The sequence below is a fragment of the Pinus tabuliformis genome, chromosome 4_2 (genome assembly GCF_031772625.1).
Source record: "Pinus tabuliformis cultivar Carrire ecotype Pingquan chromosome 4_2, CPIR1, whole genome shotgun sequence".
NCBI lineage: Eukaryota > Viridiplantae > Streptophyta > Pinopsida > Pinales > Pinaceae > Pinus > Pinus tabuliformis.
In genome coordinates, this window is record NC_142304.1 from 443,696,029 (window position 1) to 443,703,676 (window position 7,648).

The window sequence follows — 7,648 nt, forward strand, 5'->3', positions numbered from 1 at the left end:
GATTAGATCTGAAAAAATTGATTACCTAAAATATAATACAAATAAAATTAGGAAGTAGATATCTTTCAAAATTAAATTATTTTTAAATTAAAAAAATCTATATTCTAATATATATTTCAAAAAAAATCATATTCTCAAATCCTAAATTTTAATATAACCCTTAAAAATAAAAAATTAACGATATTATTAATTAGTAACTAAAACAATATAATTCTTTCTTTGTAGATTTAGCATCTCCAGTGAAACACACTTTCAAAGAGTTGTTTACAGTGTTGATTTTGTTAGTCCAGATATGCATTCTACTCAATTCAAAACAGGAAAGGAGAAACACACCCCAACTTTAATTCATCCTTTGGATTTTGTTACCAATAAAGAATAGGGGAAGTATAAAATTGAAATAGAAAAAATTGGAAACTATATATTTTATAAATATTTGTAAATAAAATTTTATTTTTTCTTTGTTATAGGAATTTATTATTTTTAACAAGTAGAAACTTCTATTTTTAACTATATTTTAATATAAAATTTATTGTTTTTTAATATAGAAATTTCTATTTTTTATTTTTAAATACATATATTTGTTTATTAACAAAAATCCTTACCAAATTAAATAGTAAATGTAATTTTTTTTTAATATAAAAATTTATATTTTAAATAATGTAGAAATTTCTATTTTTAAATCTTAAATTTTATATTAACAATTTTTTACCTAATTAAATAATATAGAAATTTCTATTTTTAAATATTAAGTTTTATATTAATAATTTTTTATTAAATTTCATTATAATAGTAATATTCGTGATATACCATTTTACTAAATTCTATTATAATTATAATATTCTTAATATACCATTTACCATTTATCATAATTGTAATATTCGTAACATACTATTTTACTAAATTTCATCATAACGGTAATATCCCTACATACCATTTACAATTTATTATAACTTTTTTTAATATAAAATTTTTTATTTACCAAATTTCATCCATCATAATTGTAATAAGTTAATAAGTTTAACCTATCATATATAGTTTATTATATATATAAAAAAATTAATATAAAAATTTTATTTAAAAAAAAACCGTACCGAATTCCAATTTCCGAATTTGCCACCTAATCGAATGCTACTGCCGTATTTTCGAATTTGTCAGCTATGGTATATATAGCCATTTGCGTCAACGCATGGATAGCCATGATCACAAAGACTTTGACCATACAAGCTGCACCATATCCCCTAAAATCATGGCTAATTTACTCTCAATGTTCATTATAGGGTTGTTTATCCTCTTTGTTCGGAGTTGGTAAACATCAAAGTTGCAACAATAAAAGAGATATTATTTCGTAATGAACCTTTCTGTTCACAAGGATAAATCCCAATCACAAATATTGGATTAGCAATAGAGAGATTGTTCCCCATACTTGAATGGGAAAGGATGTATATGTTAAATAAGTTTTAAGGGGATTTGATTGTAAGGTTAACAATTGCAAGCCTTTGCATTCCACTTCAATTAACAGGTCCTCAATGACTCACTACAAGTCAGTATTTTCATGGTTAACTCATCAAAGAATTATCTGTCTATTTAATGATAAATCCTAATCACAAAGATTAGATTAACCATAGAGAGATTGTTACCTATACTTGAATTGGAAAGGACATACATGTTAAGTAAGTTTTAAATGAGTTTAATTGCAAGTTTAACGATTGCAAGTCTATGCATTCCACTTCAATTAAAATTCCCTCAATGACTCACAACAGGTGAGTATTTTCATCAACTCATCAAGTCCTATGCATTCCACTTCAATTAACATGCCCTCAATGAGTCACTACATGTGAGTCTTTTCATCGTTACACTACATTTATCAATTGTGTCTCATCTTATAGTGCTTTGAAGATGAGAAGTATTGTTGGTAAAGATTGAAATGTGAGTATTTTGAGAATATTTCATGTCTTACAAAACCCACCAATCTCAAATGTGTTTAGTTTTATTGAGGTTTTATATAAAAATTTCATTATGAAAATTCTTTTGGAATGAGCTAAATACAAAAAAAAAAAAAAAAACCAAAAATGGGTATTTTTGGATTATGAAGGAAAATTAAAGTATAATAATATTCACATTATTCAGTGTTTTAATTTTTGAGTTTCTCCCTTTTTATATAAAATTTCACATTGATGTTCTAATATAATGTATTGATTGTTTGTGTAGTAAAACAATATTTCAATCGTGTGTTGTCTCTGATTTTTTTTTTATTTTATCGTAATATAGGTATCAATTGGAAATATTCCATGTTGCTGTCAACAATAACATTATTGCTTTTGTGGGAACTGGATGTGGCAAAACATTGATTTCTGTGGAACTCATGAAAATAATTACTCAGAAGTGGATCACTACAAAGAAGAAAAATTTAATGATTTGTTTTGCACAGAGCATTCCTTTGGTCAAAGAAGTAAGTTCTACCATTTACACAATGATTATTTCAATTGAATTGATGGTAAATGTATAACCTATTTTTTTAGAAATTGATAACATATATTTGGTGATACTTTCAGTTTTGTTAGGACTAAACTCTTATTATTATCATTTATTTAATTTTAAAATATTTTTATATTTATTTTGCATAGATAAGTGTTTTAAAATTATGATGAAAATATTGTATTAAATAAATATTTATGTTTTCATTTTTGGATTTCTAAACGTTTTTCTTTATCTTTCTTAGTAAAAATTAGGCTATTTTTTTTATCTTTCTTTATTTATCCATCTACCAACAAAAAAATAAATACTCTCTATCATTCACATTTAATTTTCAACCATTTTTAGGCTCTGTAATGTCTGGAAATTAGCTATCATAATGTCGGCATAACCCTTAAGAAAGAGATACTTTCCTAAAAAATGAAGAACAAAATATAAGACTAAATTTTCATAGAAATAGATAGTTAAACTCAGGGTAAAGAAAATATCCCTGAATTAGTCACCTCTCCTTTGAGTGACCTTGCATGCTTCTCTATGTAGGTCTAGTCCAACTTTTGAGAGTGCATCATCTTATGTGTCCTTGTTTTGGTATACAGGATAAATAATGATCTTAGTAAATGAGAGAGAATTTATTTAGTTTTTTGGAAAATAGGTTATGCAATGTAGTTTATGATCTAATTTATTCCTTTAATCCATTTTATGACCACTTGAGAGTCCACATGAATATGAATATTTGTGATTTGTGATTCACAACTTATCTGAAGTATTAAAATTGAATCAAAATTGTGTTGAATAGGCCATAGCTGATTGGATCATGCAAACACATATCAAGGACACTCATCAACAAATGATCTAACTATATCGAGTTGTTAAAAACAGAAAGTTCCCGCACAAGGCAATTGGATCACCAAGGACCAAGTTTAGTAAATGTTTCCCCATCTCATAGAGGATCTCAACGCAATGGGGACCATTTCTTCGTAAGGGGAGATGACTGATCGAGGTGGATATTGGTGGCCATTTGCCTATTCCAGTTAGACCACCAACACTTTTTCCTTTAAATTGATCCCGACTAGATCATTGTATTGTTTGTCATCCATCTTGATTCATTTGGAGTGGAAAAAATGCAGTAGTAATCTCATGGGACCTTTTTTACCAGCGGGACCCAGTTTTGGTGAAACGGTGCCTCCAACCTTCCGATAGCATTTTGGAGGCATAAAACAATGATTTTTGGGGGTAAAAATTTGTTGCTTTAGTGCCACTCTATTTCATGTTATTTACACACAAATATTTTCCAAGGACATAAGAAGCATGTTAATTGGAGTCTGTATGCAAACATTATTCTACTTAGAAGTTCACCTTCATGTTTTCACACCTATAGATCGAGACGATGTCGCGCCAACCCCCATTATTCATAGAAAAGGGGTTAGCCATGTGATTATGATGTAAAAGACTCTAGAATAGTTTATATTGTAACTCTAGTAAAGAGTTGATTTACTCAACATGAACCACTAGTAGGTTATTAGGTTGTGTTATAACTAGGCCACTGGGAGGAAGATGCATTCCATTCTTTCGAGAGAATTTTGTTCCTTGGCTGAGAAATTACAGCCATGAGTGATAAGAGGTATAAAACATAGAGTATATATGCATTGTAGCATCCCATGGGCCACATGATGTAAAATACTTTATAAGAGTCTATATTGTAACTGTAGTTAAGAGTTGATGTAGTCAAAATTAACCACTAGTAGGCTACTGAGTTGTGTTATAACCAAGCCACTAGGAGGAAGAGGAATTCCATTCTTCCGAGAGCATTTTTTTCCATAGCTGAGAAAAGATAACCAGGAATGATAGGAGGTAGAGCCCACAAAGAGAATTTTTGAATTGTAGCAACCTACGAGCCACATGCATTACTTCTTTGTACCTACAACCATATTTCTAGACAGAGAAAGAGTGAAGTGACCTCACCTTCCAACTGGGTTTTCTCTCAAAAGGGTTCCCTAGAGAGCACAAATTGTGTCTTATGTGTGTGTGTAAGATTATTTTGTCATTCTCTACCTTTCTGCATGATTTCCATTCGCATGCATTCACTAATTATAGTTAAATCTATAGATCTTAAAGTTTAATAAAATTATAATAGTGTAGTATATCATATTTTTAAAATATTATCAGATCTATTGTGACGAACTATTGAGTGGAATATCCATTATAGTTTATGGATCATCAATTTCCTAATTTCTAACACAATTTACTATTTTCGAAAAAAATCGGGCCTTGAAATTTCAAAGTTGGTTTGAGGCACTAAATGATGTTTTTTTAGAAAATTTATAAACTAGTGCCATGGTCTGCAATTGAAAGTTTTCTTCCTCAATGAGAGCTCTCTAATGAGTTATCGTATGCATCAAACAAAGATCATATGCGAAAGGTATTGCCCTAGGAAATTGATGTACCAACTAACCCCAATCGGACACACAAACTTTTGGCGCTTCATCCCCTATGGTTAGGTTTTTAGATTTTTAGAGGTTTCCCTTGTTTCTCAATAATAAAAAGGAATTTTATCATCATGCTATCCATCACCTCTCTTCTCAAAGATAGCTACAATCGCCCGAGCTAGTTTGTTTCCATTTTGCATGTAAATAATTTTCAGTATTTGTGATTAATGAATTGAGGATTAGTTTTCATTGTAGCTTTATGTTTTTGTTTAAATTTGTATTTCATTTTTTTCTTTCATAAACCTAGATTAGAGGTGCCATAAGTTTCATGCAACCAAGACATAACCAACATAGTGTATATTTTTAAACCCTGATTGTACAAAATATTTTGGAGCAACAATCTGATCCCATGCCACTAAATTCCATCCATTTTTATGTTGCATGCCAAAAAAAATAAAATGTAAAATCAACTTCTGAATATTTTTTTAAATACCTTTGGGCACCCATGTAATTGAGATCTAATAGACAAGGATACTTTCAAGAACTGATTTAACCAAGACTAATCACCCACCTCTTAACGAAAGTCTACTGGTCGAAATATAGATATGACCTTCCACCTTCTTAATCATCCACAACCAATCATTGAAATGGTTAGCATTTGGTTTAAGTAAAAAACATAGATGTTTTATGCCATCTTCAATCAATTTTAACTGGAAATGGAAGTGTTAATGAGTATCATCCGTTATTCTTTAAGACAAACATAAAAATGAAATAGTAGACTTCGGGTTACTAACCATCGTGCGAGTAAGAAGGGAGAAATGGTCTAAAATTTCTAATATTTCTCGAAGGAAACATACTTCTCCAAGGACAAAAATAAAAACACCTTCATCAAATAATAGATGTGAAATGGATACATTATGCGATATATTAATGCCCTCCAACCTTCCCTTTTTTATGGCATCTCAAATGAGCTTGTTAAATGCATCCACTACTAGAGGAAAGAGAAGGGGGGATAAAGGAAACCCATGACATGTGCCACAAGAAGGATTGAAAAAATCCAATGGATGACCATTGATAAGCACAATGTAATTAGAAGAAGTAATACACCCCATAATCTAGTTTACAATAGCACGATTTAAGCCAACACGGATGAGAAACAGTGTTAAGAAGGTCCAATCCACATGACTATAGGCTTTAGATAGATTGGTTTTAGTAACAACAATAAGGATTTCTTTTGTTTTGATAAAATGGAGTGCTTCGTAAGCTAGCAAAACAACATTGTGTATTTAACAATTTTGTAAAAAATGAATTGTTACTTTATAATGATCACACATAGAATAGGCTTCAGTCTAGCTGCAATGATTTTGGATATCAACTTATAAGCCACATTACAACAAGAGATAGGGTAGAAATCATTGAAATAATACGCCTCCTACATCTTAGGAATTAGGGCAATAAAATAAGAATTAATAGCACCCAATACCAAGCTTGATCTCTAAGATTCTCTAACAACCATTAATACATCATCTTTGATCAAATAAAAAAAAACCATAAAGAATTACATTTTCATATGATTCAAGTTGAGGCTTTTCTCCTTTTGCATGGATAAAAGGGTTACTTGAACTTCCCCTTCAATAACTTCTTGCAAAAGTGAATCATGTCCTTCGAGATGAAAGGACGAAATATAGATAACAAATCTAGCAGCTCCAAAATAGGGCATCCTCTAGGCTGAGTGAAAAGCGATTTAAAGTGTTAAAAACCAAGTTGAGAAATATCGTAAAGGGATGAGAAATAATTCCCCTCAAATTCCTTCATATAGCATATAGTTTTCATGTTCCGATGATAATTGGCATAATTGTGGAAAAAAATAGTATTATTATCTCGTTATGAGATCTAGATAGGATGCTTCTTTAATCTCTAGGTTTCATCTTCTTTGTCAAGGATATATCTGTTTTTGCATGCAAGGGAATATAATGCTTTGATGAATTCAAATAACAAGGCATAAATAATTTAATGAATACAAGACATTAATTTTGTCTCCCATCTCCTTCAATGTAGCTCTAATGGGTTTATTAACAATTCAAATCATTTTTTTAGACACATAATACACACACTATATCATGGTGATTGGTACTTTATAAACTGGGATAAATGCTATAGTAGCCATACAAATTAAATGGATAGGAAATGCCTATAGCCATAAATCAATAATCAACATCAAAACACTTACAACTTGACACATCTCACATTGCTAACATTTAAAAATCACAAAAATTAATTAAATTATAACTTTATTTTTAATTTATGATAGTCCTCGCACTCTCATTCCGACCAGAAATTTTGAGATTGGGGACTAGAGGATACCAAAAAGGACACTTCACATACATTATTTTCGTAAGGCATTGAAACTGTAGCATACTAGGAATAACAAAAAAGGTGACCAAAATTGATAACAACATATCAAGGAGGGGGGTAGGGGGAAGTTCATGGGGAGACGTGAAGTGACCAACATGGTCATGAATGTGGAAATGTTCCACTCACGGTTCCAAGCTACGAAGATGATCATTGGTGTGACGATGATTACACTAGAGACCATCCAGTTGAGCCATAATTTCATTTTGACTATATTGAATATCAGTAAGATAGGTCAATATTTCATTTTGGTCATCATACTAGTGGTCCTTGAAGATGTCCATATCAATTTAGATGTGTTTCAACTACTCAACAATGGATTCCATAGAAGCATAGGC